Source organism: Rhynchophorus ferrugineus, unplaced genomic scaffold (assembly GCF_030347505.1).
Source record: "Rhynchophorus ferrugineus isolate W39M unplaced genomic scaffold, kcgeb_rfMv2 rfM2, whole genome shotgun sequence".
Lineage (NCBI taxonomy): Eukaryota > Metazoa > Arthropoda > Insecta > Coleoptera > Curculionidae > Rhynchophorus > Rhynchophorus ferrugineus.
Genome location: NW_027472581.1, coordinates 81,822,041 through 81,842,004, shown reverse-complemented (window position 1 = coordinate 81,842,004; position 19,964 = coordinate 81,822,041). Strand labels below are relative to the sequence as shown.

Genomic DNA, 19,964 nt, shown 5'->3' with positions numbered 1-19,964 from the left:
CATAGCTTGACTATAACAGTTTCCTCACTTCAACCTCCGGATAATTCAACTGTTGGTCGCAAGTTGTACTACTTCAGCGCTTTTATGTTCACGCAACCTCTCTTGGTGTCTTTTAGTTTAATCGCCGATTGTTAGTGTGCTTGTGGTCCTTGTGGTGGACGCCCTCATTTCTAGTATACCATAGAATGTTAATTATACTGCTAAAGGCTTGTTCTTTTCTGCTGAATTCTTCTCTTTGCTTGTTAAAGTGCTCTTTCCACTTGGCAGCTTGACATTCAGTATCATGCCCAAGTATTTTGCTAGTAGGTATCTATTTTTCCGTATATAAAATCCACATGTGTGAGCTTCGTAACATATCATTATTGTCACTATTCAAATATTAAGGTTGACACAGCTAAAGAACAGGAAAAGTATGTTATTTACATTTCTGACTAACTAATAGCGTCAACTAATCTTATGTAAATCTCTTAAATCTTATTTGTACACCTTATTGTATTTTGTATTTTGTTTTTGAATATTAGTCAAGAATACATTAATCCCTATTTTTAATTTTCCTATATATATATATATATATATATATATATATATATATATATATATATGTATATATATAGGAACATACTATAGATCATGATAATATAAGGTCTTGAATTTAAATTAGTCATGGTCAGTGAAAAAATTACATAAAATCAATTTACAAAATCGATACAAAGTTGACTCTAAAAATGAGTTTTAGTGCTTAGCGCCGGCTATACTTAGACTTGGAGGAAAAGCTATATGAGTATAGTCATTTTATGTTGGAGTACTTAATTCCAATGAAAGAGAAAATAACCATTCTTTTCATTTATGATAAAAACTGATCTCAAATTTTTTTTAATAAACACAGAGGTAGCTTATTAGATTGTAGAATATTAGAAATTAGTGTCTGAAATCGGTGTTTAGGAATCTCGTACTGTTACTAATTAATATTGATAAGTAGCATAGAAAATCTGAATAAAATTATAGCCAGGTGTAACTCTACCGTGAAGAAATTAGTGAAAAATAAGAATCAAATTACTTATGGTAAAATAGATCAGGAACTGAAGTCACTAATATAAAGTTGTATAAGAATCAACATTTATTTATTAACATTATTTAACGTTGTATGGCCTAGTCAAAATTATTTTGTACATAAGTTATTTAAATTTGTGACATCAAAATATTGCAATGTTGCCGCATCAAATCTGAGTTACAGTTCACTTTGGTTTTGACATACACAAAATTTTAATCTAAATAAAATAATTGAACAAAAATGTTATCAAATATAATTTATTTTAACACTATAGTACATCTAAAAACTACAGTTAATTATACAGCCACAATAGTTTATAGGTTAGAGTTATAACCTCTTATCACTATTGCTTTCAGGAATTCTGCAAACGTCTGACAAACGGCCGCTTTTGACAGGCTCATTCGTCTACATGTTCGAACTAATCAGACAAGATTGTGTCTCTTTTTAACTAAAATAAAATGAGAAGAAAACTATTGTCTGATTCTAAAACAAATTTACAAATTGCAGCAGGCAATACATTAAACATCTTGATGACGTATGTACACAAAAACTTTGAATAGACTATATGTGTTTTTTTCTATCCCATTGTTGCCAAAAAAGTAACATATGTATTTCTGAAAATAAGGAAATTTTACCATCGCGAAAATATAGCGATAACAAGACTAATGAAATCAAAATGACGTTGTTTACGTTGAATGTGTGTGAAATTATTGTGCTAGTCTGTAAAAAAAGGGGTAAGAAAATAAATCATGATAATAAATTGTGTCACAGAGCAACGGAACGCTAAGTAATTAAAATTTAGCTAAATTTAAAATTACAGTTATAGAGCGTACTTTTCACGTACTCTATGTGGCAACGTGTTATTGGATAATTTTAAAACTTAAAAAAAATTAATTCCATTGAGATGAGAGGTGAACTAAACTATCAAACTATGGAAGAAGAAAATTGTCAAGTCTTACACATATCAAATGAAAATCTCAAAAAGATGTATTAATTTTTAATTTTTAATAGTATACTAGGTGTATATTTTTAATAGTGTACTAGGATTAACAATTATATATCAAAGTAATGTATTTTACTTTCATTCGAGAGCATATTTACCTTTTTAAGTTTAGTTCTTGTTTCTTTCGGTGTTATGTATAGTTGTCAAGTCATCTTGATATCACTGCATTTTTTATTTCTTCTGCTACTACCTGTGTACACCATACTTGATAAAACTAACCACTGAATTCTGCTTAATGCATTTACCATATCTACAAAACGGTTAGTATTCATTCTTTCCTCATACATTCTAACCTAATGTTCATGTTTAATTCCGAACAATTACAATCATGCCTGTGTACACATATCTTGCACGTCCTACAATACCATTTTCCACACTTATGTTCTATTAATTATATTCATAGCTTTTGTTGTTTTCACTCTCATCACTCTGTCTCAGGAATTTCCATATCCTGAAAGTACATATCCTTTGAGTCACTTTCACTTTCCGAGTCACACTACAAGTCAATTACTAAACTATTATTCATCCATATATCCAAATAGTTCTTGATAGAATATCCTTCTCGAGAGAATGTCTATTATAATAAGTCTTTGCTACCCCCATATCAACTCAATTGGATTGACTATACAGTGTCGTAATACTATGTGACCATATTGTTCAGCCATCTGATATATTGTATATCTTGTTTCGTGTATATATCTAAAAAAATAAATTGCAAAAATCGCAATGAAATATTTAATTTATATTTAACTAAGAACTATTTAAAATAGTTCACTCTTTAACATGGTTTCTTCAAAAGTTATTTTATGTATTTTGAGCTATTCCTTAATTGCAGTCTTTGTTGGGATCTTCTCCACCATGATATGGTGAATTGTCATCAACAATAACTGATGGTTTTTTAAAAGCTGATTGTAAAACCAATGCAAAAACAAATTATAGTTTATTTCTCCATGGTTATTATTTCATAATTATTCTCCATTATTATTTCTCCACCTTTGGACTTAGAGGGAAACACTAATTCTGCACCAAGAATAAAAATATTCCATTTATATTCCTGTTTCCAGCATGTAGTAGCTCTTCATGATATATAGTTATGTCTGCAATGAATTATTAATAAATGTTATGAATAACAAACCTAATCGATAGTTATTCCCACGTTTACCTTTTTCTATCAACTTTTGTTGCCTTTACACGCTATATATATTATTATCTTGTCATGAGTGACCCAATGTACCATTCTGAAATATCCACTAAATCTAAATATAGAAATTGATATAATATTTCTTCCTTGATTTTGTTATACTGATACGGCTAACATCAAGCTGATATTGATACATTTCCTGTTTCGCATAAAAACGGTTTCTTTTTGGTGAATTTAAGGTTATATTGTTTTTTATTTTTTGAGATATTTTAATAGTATATGTGGCCTTACTAATATTCAGTGCAGCTGCAACACGCTAAGAAATATTTTCAATAAAAATCACGATTTGTAATTTATTAAAACAACGTTTGCCGGTTTATAACCAGTGATTATACGGTTTTGAATAATTTTGCGTACGTTTGACATCAGGACGTTAGTTCGGTTTAACGTTCGAACTTATCAAACAGCATTATGTCTCTTTTTAACTAGAATAAAATGAGAAAGAAAATATTGTCTGATTCTGAACCGAATTTACAAAATGCCGCATTAAACATCTTGATGACGTTTATACGAAACAGCTTTGAGTAGACTATATATTATATATCGTTTTGTATAACGGAATAACGTTATGATACTTAATACAAAATTCAATAAAATTTATATAATATCTATCGCTGAACAAAATATACGCAATATATATATATATATATATATATATATATATATATATAAATATATATATACATATATATATATATATATATATATATATATATATATATATATATATATATATATATATATATATATATATATATATATATATATATATATATATATTTAAACTTAATTAAAACTTATAACGTTTTAACATTACGTAAAATTATATTATTATTTACAACAAAAATTATAAATAGTAATTTATTAATCCATTCGTTACTAGATCTAATAAAAAACCAAACAATTTACCTATATTGACGTTGAAATCAATCGGATTGTTTTCAAATAGTTCCAAACCGTGAAATGTTGACGGGGGTTCTCCCGGGACCAATTTCCAATCCAGGCACAGGTTGTTTCCTTTTGCTCCCTCAAGCTTTGCCCGCACGCCCTTCTTGTTGATCTCTAAATATGTTTCGGGCTTTTTTTTCTTCCCGAAGTTTTATGTACCGGAAAGGTACAAGATACAAGGAAGGGATAGTTAATCCTGATTATTGGAAATCATTTTGGATAAGCTGATTATATATGCTAGGTAGTTACAAATAACTGATAGATTATTTGTTTTAGAGGTAATGTTGTTTTGGGAAAATGTATGACTATTTATGCGCAATGGTTTGTATAAAAACCACTTACTTATTTAATATTATTTATTCTTATTGTATTATAATTTTTTTAATTAAAAAATATTGTATTCGTTAATTAAGTTTTCACTAGCAAATCGCTGATGGACATATATTTCTCATATCGTAAATCCACACATTTTTAGTGATCTAGTAAAAAGATGGAGGTACTGGTTGAATACTGGAGTGCCGATATTCTCACCATATAGCCCGAACCTTGTTTCTTCCTACTACCACTTGTTCTTGTCTCAGCAAAACTATTTTTATGATGTAAAACTGGCTTTAAAAGTGGACACTTAAAACTGGTTATAAGAATATATGAATTGCGGTGAATATCGAAAATATTATAAGAAATAGATACAAAAACAAATAAAAGTGCAGTCTGGGGGGAACAATTAAATAATGAAATCATGGAGTAAAAGCTCCACAAACAAATAAACAAGAATGTTAAAAATAACAAACATAATTTGAAGGGAACAGACACTTTAAATATGAAAACATTAAATAAGGAAAAAAACAAGAAGCTAAGAACCTCAAGCGGCAGATGGTACGGATAATTATGATATTTTTCTACAATATAACAAATACATGAACATGGGAAACACAAATATCGTACAAGTGCATATGAAAACCAGAGTGAAGGAGGCAATAATGACAACAGTTTTAAAATAAATCCATACTTGTTGTGAAACAATTTGATATAAAATAATGTACTTATAGAATAGCACTCTGGATTTCGAAACAAATATTCATGTGAAACGTGAATTCAAACGGCATTAGACCAATGGAACTCAACAAATGGCGACAAGAAAATATTTGGAGTAATTTTTCTGAATCTCAAATGTCTTCGGAATTATTTAAGTGTGATAATGGTGCAGAAAATAATTGGTTAAAGTCGTACTTGTATGGGAGATATCATCATGTAAAATTGGTGGAAGAATAATTATAGAATACGGAGCATTACATCGTTTTGAATTGGATTATATGTTTTTTAATAATAATAATTAAGGACAGTCAAGGAGGTCAACGCTAAGATTGAGAACATATGATACTAAACCACTGTCTTTAAGCTTAAGTATACAATGTTACCATTTTACACATATACCTATTTTATTCTACTGACACCAAGCTTTGGAGTTATACATCATTGTCAAGTTTCGTGCTTGAAAATGTGCATTTGCGGCACGCATTGCTTTTCTCATTTAATTAGAGAAAAGCCTCTGAAAGTCATCGTTTGATGACATCATCGTTTGATGACATTGTTTGAATGCCATCATCCAAAAATTCAATGTTGGCCATTTCGATGTGTAAGGCAAAGGACGTTCTGGTAGAATGAAAAAGTTCTAAGATCCGACCTTGCAAAAGTTATTGGATGAGGAGTCAACCCAAACTCAAAATCGATTGTCAGAAGCATTAAATGTGACCTAAGAAATGATTAGTGAACGATTACGAGCAATGGAGAAAAATGGAGAAATGAAAAATCCAAAAGATGGGAAGATGGGTGCCATATCAATTGAATGAGAAGAAATGGATAATGCTTCGTTCAAAGGTATGATCGGAAGTAATTTCTGTATCGAATAGTGACAGCATATCACTAAGTCTAGCAGAAAATTATGGCACCTGGCAAAGCCGGTCGATCGACTCTAAGCCCTCTCTTTGATGGGACTAGAGTAGCTTGGTGTATTACGAACTATTTGAGACTGGTGAAACACTTAAGAGTAATCACTACTGGCAAAAAATGATCAATTTGAATCACTCATTCATCGAAAAAAGTCCGAAGATACGGTAAAGTGACTTTACAGCACGATAACGCCGTCAGTAAGACGATAGATACGCTTACTATGACCAATACAATAAAAATTGTGTATTTTTTTCCGAAAAAATAATCGCTAATGATTTTCCGGTACGCCTGGGACGAGTTTAAGAAGTATTAGAAGAGAAGATTTTAATGATGAACTATTTGAGGACCATCATAGTGTGACTGGTCCTATATTTTAATTAAAATTGAAAGAAAACGAGATTTTTTTTGCCAAATGGGAACTATATAATAGCATATTTACAGTGTTTGACGCATAAATCAATTATAGTGGCTTACTGGGGGCCATTTTGATGATTAATATGGGAAAAACAGTGATAAATAAATTAGAAGGTACAACACTGACCCGTGAGAGCTATATTTCAACTACACATGTGTGCAAGCAATTACTGGAGATCCAAAATGTACGTCCAAAAATGAAATGTTATCGAGCTTTGGACATCCTAAACTATAGAACAATAATAGAAACTCAGAAGCTCAACAAAATATGATAAATTGTATTGTGAGTTATGAAATATCCAATGTTCTATTGCAATATTTGTTTTAGAACTATCATTTTGAATTGAGTAATGTAGTGGACGAGGTCCACTACATTTATCATATATTGCTCTTTAATGTTATTTGGATAAATGCAAAATATCTTCAATGTCATAAGTTAAAAATTAAAAATTGTATATCAAACTTAAAAGGAAATATTAATATTTTTAAGAATGTCATAAAAGCTATTAATACTCTTTATAAGTATTACGACAATTTTATCGAAAATGGCAAAAGATAACAAAGTCAAATAAATGTGACCTAAGAAATGATTAGTGAACGATTACGAGCTTTTCAGTTGTTTTCTTTTCTTCTTTCCAGCGTTTAGATTCATTTATCATATATTGCTCTTTAATGTTATTTGGATAAATGCAAAATATCTTCAATGTCATAAGTTAAAAATTAAAAATTGTATATCAAACTTAAAAGGAAATATTAATATTTTTAAGAATGTCATAAAAGCTATTAATACTCTTTATAAGTATTACGACAATTTTATCGAAAATGGCAAAAGATAACAAAGTCAAATAAATGTGACCTAAGAAATGATTAGTGAACGATTACGAGCTTTTCAGTTGTTTTCTTTTCTTCTTTCCAGCGTTTAGATTCATTTATCATATATTGCTCTTTAATGTTATTTGGATAAATGCAAAATATCTTCAATGTCATAAGTTAAAAATTAAAAATTGTATATCAAACTTAAAAGGAAATATTAATATTTTTAAGAATGTCATAAAAGCTATTAATACTCTTTATAAGTATTACGACAATTTTATCGAAAATGGCAAAAGATAACAAAGTCAAATAAAGTACATTGACCCAAATAATTACAGAAAGCATAATCACTACATAGTATAAAACAATGTCGCCTTTTCTGTCCCTATATCCCTATGTGCGCTTAAATCTTTAAAACTACGCAACGGATTTTGATGCGGTTTTTTTCAATACATAGAGTGATTCAAGAGGAAGGTTTATATGTATAATACATGCATAATATACTAAGGCAACATTGCTAATTTTAGAGGTTTCTAACGCGATGTCGTAAATTAACCTATTTTTTAGGCTTATTTAGCAATTAGCAAAAACGCTGCCTAACCCTACGAGTTGGATCAAATTAATGTACTACAGTATTGTACACCATAAAAAGGTCTACAAAAAAGTCCGCGATGGTATATGTTTATCTTTTAGGGATAACCCACATTAACCATTTTTATTGTTTACTTTTTACGTGAGAAAATGGGTTATTTACGAAGCTATTTTAAGCAATACGGCATTAATCCTTATCGAATTAAGTACCTTAAATACAGTGTGCAATTAATATAGATCAATATGGTTCCTTACAGTATGTAAATTAAACAAATATTTTCGGAGATATTACAAATTTAAAATTTGCGTTTAAAAATGTGTAATGTAATAAAAATTGTATGAATTTAGATATTCCAAAGATAGCAGGAAATCTTCATAGTAAGTATAGGAGAAGAGGAATTGTTTTACTCCAAATTTAATGCGTGCAGGCCAAGGGCAGTAATGAATGAACCAAAAATACTGGATCGATTTTAATCATGTTTTCATTGAGTGACATAGGCATATATATTTTATGCCCGTGCAAAGTCGGAGCGGGTCGCTATGTTTTTATATACAACGTTCATGTTTTTTCTGTAGTGTATTTAATTTAGTATCAGCATTGCACCCGTGCGAAGCCGGGGCGGGTCGCTAGTTATAAATAAATCGATTTCGCTTTTCTGGAACTGACTGAGTATTTGTTAATCTTATTACATCTTAAACGACCGCTTAAAAAAACATTAAAGTATTTCTAGAACACATTATCATAGTTTTTTAGTATTTATTACGAGGATCGCTCCATAAATGATTCAAAATATTCAACACGTGCTTCCCGTAGCTTCGAATATGGTTTGCTTTTCGTATTCGAGGAGTAGTTAGAAAGATGTCCCTGAAAGCCATCGTTTGATGACATTGTTTGAATGTCATCCTCCAAAAATTCAATGGTGGTGATTTCGATGTGTAAGGCAAAGAACGTTCTGGTAGAATGAAAATGTTCGAAGATGCGATACTGCAAGAGTTATTGGATGAAGACTCAACCCAAACTCAAAATCGATTGGCAGAAGCATTAAATGTGACCTAAGAAATGATTAGTGAACGATTACGAGCTTTTCAGTTGTTTTCTTTTCTTCTTTCCAGCGTTTAGATTCATTCCGAGATATTTAGCGTTGTTGCTATATGGAATGATAGTATTACTTAATGTTATTTGTGTATATACGGTCTGTTTATAGGTGAACTGCACATGTACAGATTTACTTTCATTAATTCTTATTTTCCAAGCTTGTGTCCAATTATTTATATTGTCACTTGCGTGTTGTAATTTCCGTGAGGTTTCTTGAGGAGACAATAGTGTCTCCGACAGCTATAAACGCAGTATCATCAGCAAATGTGGCCATCGTAATATTTTCCATTTGTGGTATATCACAAGTGTAGAGTAGACAAAGCATTGGTCCCAGTACACTTCCTTGTGGTACATCTGCTTTAGCTTATTTTATTGTTGAGTAAGCTTCTTCTTGTTTGACTCTAAACATTCTGGTTTTAATGAATGATTTTAATAGTTCGGTGTGTTGTTTTGGTAGCATTTTCTGTAGTTTAGGAGTAAGGCCTGCTTTCATGTCAAACCTTATCGAAGCCTTGTGCTACATCTAAGAACATAGCTGAGCATACTTTTTTATTTTCGTAGGCTTTTTCAATGACATCTGTTATTCTGTGGACCTGTTCATTTGTTGAGTGCTGGTTAATAAACCCAAACTGGTGTGTTGGTAGTAGGTTTTTTTTTTCTATGATCGATTTTATTCTTTTCAATAGGAGTTTTTTAAAAACCTTAGATATTACTAGCAGCAGTGATACAGGTCTATAGGCTTTTATTTTGTTTGCTGACTTCCACGAATTTAATGTCGAGCCTTACTTCAGTATCATCGAAGCATGGACATAATATAATTCAGTGCGTTGAAAATGCCTGAATTTGTACAGTAAAATGTATTGCATTTATAAGTGTTGAATTTTAAAAAAAGGTCATCGTATGCTGTTTGAAGCTCATGGTAACCATGCTTCATCGATTTCAACATGTAAATACTGGTTTCAAGCTTTAAAATTGGTAAAATTGAATACCTAAGACAAGGGTTTGAAGGTATTACTAGAATATGCAGGATATGCAAGCCAACATAGGAATCAAACAACAATAATGTGTAGAATTGTTGAGAGTAACACAAGAAACTATGTTCAATCATTTCAAAATCGTGAGAGTGATTCAAAGCTTTTATATTTTGTGCGTTATGGAAAAGCCTTTTTGTATCGTATTGTTACTGATGATGGACAGTGGATCCATTATTATAATCTAAAGCAAAAAAATATGTGGGCCACCTGGTCATGCATCAACATCAACGTCAAAGCTGGTTATACATGGAATATCCGTGAAATCAACTTAGTGTAGTATATTTTGAGCTATTAAAATCTATCGAATAGCTATCGATTACAATTGACGAGTTTGAGCTGATCATTGCCCGAAAAATGGGGGAAAAACGATTAAAACTACCATAATGTTATTCTTCAGCATAACAACGTTCGACCACATGTTGCAGAACCGGTGAAACCATACTTGGAAACATTAAAATGGGAACTGTTACCCGACGTATCTCCAGACCTCGCATCTTATGACGATATCAAATAATGAGTCAGTTTGTTAGTAACTTCAAAATTTGTGTTGTCCCTTCGAGATGATATTGTCCTTTAATAAAAAATTGCCATAAAAAATTCCTTTAAAACTAATTTATCGCCCTAATATAACATAACAATCTTGATGCGTCATTATATAAAAATCCTCGCAACTCACATTACCATACGATCTTGTCGCTGTTATTTATCTCTATTGTCTGCCTAATACATCAGTTCGCCGATCGTTCTCCGATATAAAAAGGAAACCGTACAAACCCCACCAAATAAATCTCGAAGAAAAAATACCATTTTGTCATTCTCTGATTTTATTTCAAACCACTTCATCATCCTTATATGTCTTCTGGTCCCCTTTACAAAGTGTTCTCCCTTTTCCGTAACGCCGCCGCTCGTCCCTTCCCCCTCACCGTCCCGTTCCAAGCCATTCTCTTGCTTTTAATACAGTTACGTCGTGGACTCAAAATAACTTCATCGATAGACAAGCCGCTTATATGAACCGCAAGAGTAGGTCTGGAATTTGTTTTATTCCAAAAAGTACCAGTTTGTCAACATATTTATATTATTCTGTGGTTATCAGTATGAATTTGGGCGATTATATATTTATATATAGTGATAAACAGCCATACTATATTCGCTGATACAGATATCGAGACGTTCTTCATGATATAGTTCAAGTTCCAGATCCATATGACCTAAGAACTAATAAAAAAAAATAATGCAGTATTGTCAACAGACAATAGACGTACATGCTGTTGTAAATTTCATCGGATTTTACATATTGGCCAAGCTGCATGAGCTTTTGATTTCAGAGAAACGGTGGGAGAGAAGATAAGAATCCAGCTTTTAGAAATGCTGTTATAGTCTGACAGCTTTAGGCTTGGTTTCATTTAAGTTATTCGAAATCTGAACGAATGCATCAAACGAGCTTTTCAGCTCCAAAATAAGTAGGGATCAAAATCATAGAAAACTATTTTTGCTTCGAGGACATAATATTAACACTGACAAGATTTGATGAACATTAGTCTGCATCGATATAGCACTGGAACCAGTCTTTATAGTTTCTTTGCACAAATTTTATTGGATTTATTTTACGCCTTCGACATAACGATTTTGTAACAACGGTCAAAGAATATACAAAGCCACAAAAATAATGGAACTGTATAATTGGGTTCCTTACTTGGTGTAAACTCATGTCAACTTCGTTTGTTTCACTTCAGGTTATGGGAATTGATTCGGCAAGTCTGTCTCTTTTGTAGATTCCTTCTTATATAGATATTTAAGAATTGCCTCAGTGGAGTTTCACTTCTTCTTTTGAGGCGGATATCTTAATGCTTTAACTCATTCAGTTGCAAGGATATATGATGGACATATATGAAATTACGTCACATGAAAATCTCTACAATTACAATATGTTGCTGCTTACTCGCTTGAGATTAAGCTATACCAACATTTTACATAAGAACATTCTACACAAGAATATTTTTATTTAAAAAGTTACAAAATAAATACTTTCATAGCTTGGTAGAAACTTACAGTAAGCATGCTTTAACCTTAAAAACATGTGAGGCGTGGTTTTGGAAATTCAAAAGTGGTGATTTCGATGTGCAAGACAATGAGTGTTCTGGTAGACTGAAAAAGTTTGAAGATGGGAAACTGCAAGAGTTATTGGATGAAGACCCAATCCAAACTAAAAAAAAATCGTAAAAGTGTTAAATTTGGCCCAAATGATTAGTGATCGTTTACGAGCAATGGGGAAGATCCAAGAGATGGATGCCACATCAATTGAATAACAGTCAAATGGAAAATTGGAAACGCGTCTGTGAAATACTGCTTGGAATGCAAAGGTATAATCGGAAGAAATTTCTGTATTAACTAGCTGTGGGCAATGAAAAATTTTGTGATTTATTTTGAAAACTTGTGCCAAATTGTTTTGGTTGCAAAACAATGCCCCATGTTTGGAGGGATCATATTGATGTGGTGTATTACGAAATGTTGAAACCTGGGGAATAGTTAATAGTGACTGTTACAGACAACAAATGATTAACTTCAATCATGCAATGATGGAAAAGCGTCCAGAATGGGTTCGAAGACACGGTAAAATGTTTTACGGCGTGATAGCGCTGTCTCATTAAGCAAAACCCGTCAAGGAAGCATTAAGAATTCTTGAATGGGACATATTATCGCACCCGTCCTACTCTCTAGACCTTGCCCCATTCGATTATCAATTTTTCGCATCAATGGGACACGCGCTTGCAGAGCAGCACTTTGCCAATTTTGAAGAAGTTAGAATATGGCTCGATGAATGGTTTTGCCCAACGGACAGTTTTTTTGGGATGCCATCTATATATTGCTCGAAAGATGGGCAACATGTATAGTTCTTGGATTCTTTTGATGTGACTTCTGGCGTGACGTTCTCATTTGAACGACTTGAACGTTCAGCGTCATTTTTACCAATGAGTTTTGCACAATGGAGTGCAATAAACTACTTCTTAACTATTGATATTGGTGAAGCAAGGTCCCCATAGTATTTATCAAACCTTTCCTTGGCTTCACATATGATATTTTTCACAGAAATTAATACTTGTTCATCATATGAATATTACTTTTTCCCATTTTTGTAAAAGTTTGAGATATCGTCTGCTCTAAATGGCCTTGTTCAAAATCTCGCAGTAGCCTATTAATACATGGAAATAGAGGGCAGCAGTAATGCATTTAAAGTTAGTGGGCATGAAACTGAGTCGGTCACTGACTTATACAATCTGTCGTCGTGTTTTTGAAGAATAACACGTGTGCTGAACTTTCCCGAGCCTAACAAAGAAAACGCTTTTTTTGTTCAAAATTATCTTTATTCATCAACGTAATCTCCATCAAGAGCCACACAATCATTCCAGCACCGCTCTAGCACTTCAATACCACTTTTGTGGGACGATTTATCTTTTGCCTCAAAATAGGACTGTCACCAGATGCTAGACTTGATTCCGGAGTGAAGTGATGGATTCACGTTTCATCCATTGTCACATAACTTAGCAAAAATTCCGGTTTGTTACGTTAAAACATGGCAAAACACTGCTCAGAATCATCAACATGTTTTAGTTTTGGTCAACAATGACCAAACGGGGCACCCACTTTAGACGGAGCTTCCTCATACCCAAATGTTCATGCAATGTGAAACCAACACGTTCTTTTGATAGCTTAACGATGTTAGTTAACTCTCGCAGTATCACTTTTCGATCATTCAAAATGATTCTGTAGATTCTTTAAATATTTTCTGGGGTTACCATCTCATTTGAAGGTCCACTGCGTGCTGCATCAACGGTGTCTCTACATCTACGTGTGAAGTCAGCGCACCAATATTTTATAGCTGTTTCTGAATGAGCCGAGTTCTTTTATCCAAGCTATTGCTTCGCTTGAACGGTATTTTTCCCATCAAAAGCATTGTAAAATTAAAACACGCAATAGTTTTTGATAAATAGCTTTGAAAATAACAAAGGTCGTATCATTCTTAGAACAATAACTCTCAAACTTATGAGTAGACTATTATGACATTTTAACAGTTTTCTTTTGAAGGTTAGTACTAAGTGAAAAAGTGGCGTGTTAGGACCGGTAATTTTCAGCCCATGTGTTAATGTTTAAAAGTAAAATTAATTAAAACTGTTGCTCGATCAAACTTGAATCAAAGAAAATCAAACAGGACAATCCTTCCCTTAGGCACACAGTTCTCTCCCTCGCCTCGCTGGACTCGAAACAATAAATTCTTCTTTACGCCGCCCATCTATCCACAGGACCCGATTTCGACTCGAAGTCCCACCCAAAAAACGAGAACTCATTAAACGTAGACCGGTTTAATTTAAAAATATATACTCCAGCCAGATGAAATCGGCGGCCCGTTTGATATCGGCTCTTAATTAAAAACATTTATTTTAATTTGGGCGTTTCTTTTTTATTTTCGCCGGTGATTTGATTCTGTTGTGCTATCTTCAAACAAGAAGATTTAAATGACTTCTGCTAAATATACCTGGTGTGTCGTAAAGTTATTATTGTTTTTTTAATAAACTACTTAATTTTCAATAAAATGGAAAAATTTATTTATTCAAACAAACTGTTTGTTCTTTGAGCAAAACCATTAATTTTTTAATTTCTTCGAAATTGGCAAGTGCTACTCTGCAAGCGCGTATATCATTGATGCGAAAAATGATAGTCGGGCGAGGTATAGTCTGGAGTGTACGGCGGGTGCGATAATATGTTTCATCCTAGTGCTTTTAACGCTTTCTTAACCAGTTTTGATTCATAAGATTGCGGGTTATCGTGATGTAAAATCATTTTACCATGTCTTCGGTTCCATTCTGGACGTTTTTCGATCAATGCGTGGTTAAAATTGATCCATTGTTGTCGGTAGCGCTCATTATTAACTATTTCACCAGGTTTCAATAGTTTAGAATTCACCACGCTACTGTAGTTCCACCAACATAGAGCACTGTCTTGCGATCAAAACGATTTGGTCTTGGAGTCGATCGACCGGCTTCGCACCATTGCTCATAATCGGCCGCCAATCGTTCCTTGGGTCAAATTTAACGCTCTGCCAATTATTTTTGAATTTGGGTTGGGTCTTCATTCAGTAACTCTTGCAGTTTCGCATCTTCAAACTTTTTCGGTCTACTAGAACGTTCTTTATCTTGTACATCGAAATTGACATTCAAAACCAGGTTTAAAATATTTTTAAGCTTTGAACCTGCTCACTCTTCTAGTTTCTAATGGCAAACAATGACTTTCAGTGGTTTTCCTTTTGATTAAATGAGATAAGTAATCCTTGCCGCAAATGCACGTTTTTGATAAGGCACGTAACTTGACATAACATATGTAGCTTTGAAGCTTGATGTCAGTATATCATATTTTAGTGTGTTTATTATTTCTTTCCTTTTATAAATAAATATTTTCAGTAAACGTACTTTTCTGTTTTAAGACTTTAATTTATGCCAAAACATTCCACGGTATTATATGAGATCAAAGCATCAAAATCGATTATTTTGCGTTTTAATTATGAATTCTAAAGTGTGTAAGTGGTATTGTAGAAACGTAGATAAAGCGAACAAAGGTTCAGAAAAACCCAAATATTGTCGAAGTAGTTGTCTATTAAAGTATGACGTTTCTATTGCAGAGTTTTTGAAAAAAATTCGACATTTCTATGAAATAGATAAACATGCATCTATATTTCTTTCCGAATATAGAAAGTTATCAAAAACCATAACTTTGAATACAGTAATATATTTTGTTAGATCAAGCGATAGATGGAGATGCAATAATTTTTACCAGTTATTTCTTAATTATGATTTTCTGTTCAAGAAAGAAAAAGCGAATCGTGATCTAATATATTATGATAAATCATAATTTCAAAAAGTGTCTTATAAATTTCAAAAATAACAAAAGTTTAAAAATATTTGTGAACAAAAGAAATAGTTTTATTTTCTTGCAGTAAGAAATTAATTAAAAAATAATCCATAATGAGCCCAATCGACTTGAACATATGAATATATGTTATGTTAAACAAAAAAAAACTATTATTTTTCATAAAAACTGATTCATTCAAGAAAAAAAGAGGCGACTTCTTGAACGGAGTAAAAAGCGACACCGAGCGTTCACCACATATGTAGTAAAAAAACAGATGGCCGGATTTTCTGGACCATATTAACATATGGATGAAAAGTCCCAGGCGTAACAGATAGATGGCGCTGGTTTTAATACATTCACCGTTTTTTCAGTTAGTATTAACTTTCAAAAGAAAGCTGTTAAAATTTAATGATATTCTATTTATAAGTTTGTGAGTTATTGTGCTAGGAGTGATATTACTTTTGTTATTTTCAAAATAATGGTGAAAAAATAATTTCGCGTTTGAATTTTGCTTCTTGGTTTGTTGACTTCAAACGTCGTGTTCACCACCATAAGACATAAAAAAATCCACAAAATCGTTTCGAATAATCGAATAGAGAATTTGCGTGAGTTAGTTAACATCATAAAGATGACAAAAGAACCTGTTGATTTTATATTGTATGAGCATTTGACTATGAGAACGCTCTTCTCAAAACGGGTGCCGCCTTTGCTCACTGTTGATCAAAAACAAGAACGTATTGATGACTTTGAGCAATGTTTTTGAATGTTTAAACGTAATATACCGTAATTTTTGCGTCAATATGTGATAATGGATGAAACACGGATCCATCACTTCACTCGGGAATCAAAACGATTGTCATCTGAGTGGACTACAACTGGCGAATCTCTTCCAAAGAGCCCGAAAGAAAAACAATTGGCTAGAAATTTTATGGAATTAGTATTTTGAGATATTCGCGGTGAAATATTCATCTATCTTGGGAAGAACAGATGCCATCAACAGTAAATACTATATAGCATTATTGCCATGATAGTTTGCAGGCCAAAACTGCAAAGAAATGGCAGTATATGCCAAAGAGAAAAAAGTTATTTCATTAATACAACGCACCGTGTCACAATCCAATCAAAACAATGGCAAAGATACATGAATTCAATTTCGAATATTTCTTACATCCACTGTGTTTACCAGATTTGGCACCAAGTGACTACTGGCTGTTCGCAGACCTCGACAAAAGTCACCGGTAAGAAATTTTGCTCGAATAAAGAATGAAGAATGAAGAATAATGAAGAATGAAACTCGAAGAGTTTGAACAGCAAAACCGCGTTGTCTTTGTTAGGCCCGGGACTTTTCAACACGTGTGTTACATGACATATATCTTTATAGATGCTCTGAAATATGTGGTGCGATAAATCTAGTGAATAGTTGCGACATGCAATAAGAGTAATACAATTTGCTAGTGAATGAAATCGTTATGTTGATGTAGAAGATATCCAAAAGTCTTTTACAAACATTTTCGAATAATAAATATATAATATAAAATAGGCTATATATCACTTTAAAAAGGTATTTACTAATAAAAGCGGTCCAACTAACACATTTTGTATTATTTTCTACAAAATATATCCATCGTTCTGGTCACATGGTGACATAGTATCGAAACCAGGATGTTGGTTTTGCAGTGATCCAATTATATTCCTAATCAACCCTACCAATACCAATAGCCGAGGATGGTGATGCAAGGGCACGACTTTGTGCCTGTTACTCGCTATTTATGGCATTTTTCGCAGCAATTCGTAGTTCAATTCGTTTAATTGACATCGGTAAGCTTTTGGCCATGAATATTTCGCGTCGAAATGGATGGTTTTTCTCGACGAACACATAACTTCGATCATAGCAGACTCACTGCCTTTCATCATGCCGAAAGGTTCGATATAACATTTTCAGTCAATTCATTATTTTATATTTCTATTTTATTTACTATTTTATTTACCATTTTATTCTATTTTACTTCTTTATTTTATATTTTTAGATTTCTATCAACTTTTTTCCTTCTTTTAAATTATTCTCAACCCTAATAAAGCTTAACTAAAATTTTTTGAGGGACATCGGCAGCAGATTTCTTCAAATCAACTAAATAATGAATATTATATATAAATATAATTTTGTGTATTTCATAAATAGTGCCTGTGTATACTGTATAAATTAACAATAGTAATTAGTCATTATTATTTTATGTAGAAAAATGCAAAAATAATTTTCACCAATAGAGACTGTTGATCAAAATACATGCATATAACAAAAAATAAACCATGTTATAAAAAATTCCATCTACAGCAGCGAATTCGTAAAATAATTTTCTTTTGTTTAATACAATTTCTAAAAAGTTTTATTTTCTTTCATCGCCGAAATACTGTGTTCGTTAAGACAATAGTCGCCAAGCATAAAAATGATGTATATCCGCACACCAGCCCTCTTTATGTGGGTCGCCTTTCTTTCAACATTCGTTAGATTTAAAAGCAGGCTGCATATTTTATTTCATAAGAAAGTTTATGAGGTTTATAAAGTATATTTTAATAATAGCTACTAAATTTTATTTTATTTTTTCGAGGAAGATGATTCGAACTACAATAGTATTTTATATAACATTTTAAGTACTTTTCAGTTAATTAATCACGCAATTTCTGAATTTAATGATTAAGAAGTTGTCTAAGAACCATTGAATCTTAAACAATGTCCTGTATAGTGTGGTTTACTTATATAATCAACCGATAGCTTTATATTTTTTCTTTATTTTTTTCAAAAATATGCAAATATTGCTTTATGTGCTCCAATGATACTTGTTTTGACCTTTAATAAAATAAATTGACGATCACTTGACGAAGAAGAAGATAAACCGACTAATCTATCTCTCAACATGACAATAAATGATTGACAATTGAGTACATAGTAATAGAGTCGTGTGAGCCAAATACTATACTGAACACATACACAATTCTGTATTTATATTATTTTCATTGTCTTGAGATATCAAATATCAAAATCACAAATTAGTTTTATGTTAAATAAAGTTTGTATCTGTTATAAAAATTGTAATGTATAAAATTATCTACAATCCTTGATTTACGAATACAAAGGATTAATTAATTATATTTAGTCTTAGATTTATAGCAACGAAATAGACTATTTTTCAGATAACAAGTTCTGTAAGTAGACTTGTATCCCAAGCCTGCTGCTCTTGTAGTTTGCAATGTATCAGTATGAACTATTAGGGCTATAGGAAAAAGATAGCTGAGCTGATATGATGGAAGATATTCCTTAACGTTTAGGAGTTAGAGGATATTTGTTTAAACATTATGGGGATGCACAGACAACTAATGGTATACTTTGAAGTTATTTAATTATATATTCACTACAAAACCACTTCAGTTTGCTTTTTAAGAACTAAACATATCATATGGGAAGCCGTAGAAATATTGCAGGAAACTGTCTCTTTCGTACAGTGGTTTGAGCGATCAGCTACCATGCGTAGGTCTCAGGCTCTATTCCTGGCGAGGGCAAAGCATTTTTGTTGTTATTCTAGTTTGGTTAGAAGATTTGTTAAATCACCTTGACTAGGTAGCGGACCCCTGGGCTTGAAGCGTTCTTTATTTTCAATCACTGTTGCTGTTTTTCCTATATTTTCTAGTACGGGCTGCAGTTTTACTTGGTCTACCCATTGTAATTCTTAACAAAATAATTGAGTAAACTTCTATCACTAAAAAGCGAATCATAAACTATTAAAAAGAAGTGAATTGACTTCAAAAAATAAATGAGAAACTCAATAAAAAGTAAAAAATAATCAAACTTAGATTTTTAACACAAAAAAAAAAACGTTTTGAAATAAAATATGTACATAATCGTCATTGTAATAACTAAATAATAATAGACAAAAACCTTATTTAACCTATCTACTATACTATATGTA

At 32.0% G+C, this 19,964-nt stretch overlaps 1 protein-coding gene across 1 annotated transcript in view; it reads left to right on the top strand.

Annotated features, from left to right (window-relative positions):
• VGlut (Vesicular glutamate transporter) overlaps window positions 1-19,964 on the top strand; it is a 143,530-nt gene that overhangs the window by 669 nt on the left and 122,897 nt on the right. The window lies entirely within an intron of this gene.